Source organism: Salvia hispanica, chromosome 4 (assembly GCF_023119035.1).
Source record: "Salvia hispanica cultivar TCC Black 2014 chromosome 4, UniMelb_Shisp_WGS_1.0, whole genome shotgun sequence".
NCBI classification, from domain to species: domain Eukaryota; kingdom Viridiplantae; phylum Streptophyta; class Magnoliopsida; order Lamiales; family Lamiaceae; genus Salvia; species Salvia hispanica.
The window spans coordinates 31,426,085-31,428,575 of record NC_062968.1 but is presented as its reverse complement, the minus strand read 5'-3'; positions in this window follow the sequence as shown (position 1 = coordinate 31,428,575).

The following is a 2,491-nucleotide window of genomic DNA, read 5'->3' as shown; positions in this document are numbered from 1 at the left end:
TGTTCATCACAGGTAATGTTTCTCTGTTCTTCTTTTCCATGGCTTCTCGGGCTGCTCTCTCCGCATCTCTCTCATCCATCAGCAACTTCACCATCTCCTGCAGCTTCTCAATATCTGTTCGGTCACCCATTATTCCTGATCCTTTTTCACTTCTTATTATTCTACGAGTTCTTTCAAGTTCTAAATCAAGCGGCTCTAAGATGTACTTCCCAGAACGCGTTCGCATACAAAACCGGCAAGACTCGAAAACAAAAAAAAACAAATTAAACTAAAAAAAAAAATTAAAACAGAAAGCAATAAAAATCCAAAGTAGTAAAATTATCCGTTTGAAGATATCACTCCAAAGTGAATTGTCTTCCCCGGCAACGGCGCCAAAAACATGATGCACTCTTTATTTGCACTATAAATACCTGCAAGTATACAGAGTAGGTATAGTATAGCAAAAGGTTAGTACCGGGTATCGAATACGGGGAAGATGTACACAAAGTGTCTATCTTCTACTAGAACTCAATTACTATCTGGAGAAACAAGAATTGTTGGAAACTTTTTGAAAACAGTAAATATTAAAAACAACAAACAATTAAATGCAAGCAAATCACGGAGAGAAAAGTATAGAGATAAGGGGAATTCCAGGGATGTGCTTTCGCTTTTATGGTTATACAAATTCCAAACTACAATACCCTAGCACAGTTAATACTTTGAAAGGACGAGTCACCTAGCTTATGCTCATACGATACAAACGTTGATTACTAACATTAGGGTTGTCAATCCTAACACGTAACTCCAAAAAGCTCCTAAGACCCTTGAAAAGTCCTCACTCTCAATTAACAGTGTCGTTTTAAAGGAAACTAACTATAGTGTCTACTAAGTGGATCTAACTCGCTAGAACTCTGTCACAGTTATGAAGCAAGTTGTATTGAATCATACATAATTGTGTCACTCAATTATGAAGCATCATGATTAACTTAGGGAAGAAACAAAGTAAAAACAAAACGGATATTAAATAGAAAACGGAATTGTATAACCAAAGTTGCTACTAACACATCCCTAGAATCCTATGAGTTTAGTTACACATGACTGAATAAACTAAAAACATAGATTGAAGAGAAAGCAATGTGTTCTTGTTATGTGTCCAAAAAAAAAACCCTTTTGATGAAGCTTGAGGTCCTATTTATAGGGGAAGATTATTCCTCATCATAAAAGGAAAAGATCTTCAAAATTTGGTAAATCTTGGAGCAAATCTAGGGCTGGTCGGATTCGCCGCCTTTCTCCGGCGGGCCGCCGCACCTTGGCCAGCGGTCGCCGCGTTGGAGTCCAGAGACTCTGACCCTTCGGGCCGGGCGGAGCCTTTAAATGCGATCCTCTTCTCAGAGCGGGCCGCTGGCGGCCTCCTGTACACCGCCAGGCGGTGGCTTCCCAGTCTTAGAGACCTGAGGTTGCGCCGCTGGCGGCCGGTTCCACGCCGCCGGGCGGCCTCTATGAAGCATCATGATTAACTTAGGGAAGAAACAAAGTAAAAACAAAACGGATATTAAATAGAAAACGGAATTGTATAACCAAAGTTGCTACTAACACATCCCTAGAATCCTATGAGTTTAGTTACACATAATTGAATAAACTAAAAACATAGATTGAAGGGAAAACAATTTGAACATAAAACTAAAGCAAATAAAACCCGTGGGTTGAATCCTTGTCGTTCTTGATGTTCTTGAAATCCTTCTCCAACTCCTTGCACCAATGAAGTACTCTAGGTCTTGATCTCTATGAAGTATTTTTGTTGTGTGTCGGAAAAAAACTCACTTTTTGTGATGAAGCTTGAGGTCTGACTATAGGGGAAGATTATTCCTCATCATAAAAGGAAAAGATCTTCAAAATTTGGTAAATCTTTGGAGCAAATCTAGGGCTAAATCGGATTCGCCGCTTTTCTCCGGCGGGCCGGGCCGCACCTTGGCCGTGCCGTCGCCGCGTTGGAGTCCAGAGACTTGACCTTTCGGTGGCGATTCTCACAAAACACGTCAAAATACCAAAATGTATAGAATATGCAAATAATGGACATGTAGAGTGATTTTGATAACAAAAACGGACCAAATAATGGCCTTAAAACAGTGCAAAATCCGGGCGTATCACCATTCCATCCCTAAGATTATATCGATATCCTCCATCGTCATAACTTGCATATCGTGAGCGACTAACTTAAGTTCTCCCATAACAATTTCTACGTTCGAGCATGTTCGAGAGATTTCTATCGTCCCACCCACTGGTGAAGACACCATCATCTTATCGATAAACAATTATCACGTTAATAGTCATGCCTTGATCATAAGCTATTCGCACACATATTTCCTTTCTCAAGAGATTATTGTTTAAGTTCGATCTTCTAGCAGCGTGTGACAGGTAGTTCGTTGTTGCAGATGATCTAACGTCTCGTTTATTGGTTATGTCGACGCTTTTAGTTGGTGTAAAAATTTCCGCGCGTGATTCGAAAGCACCA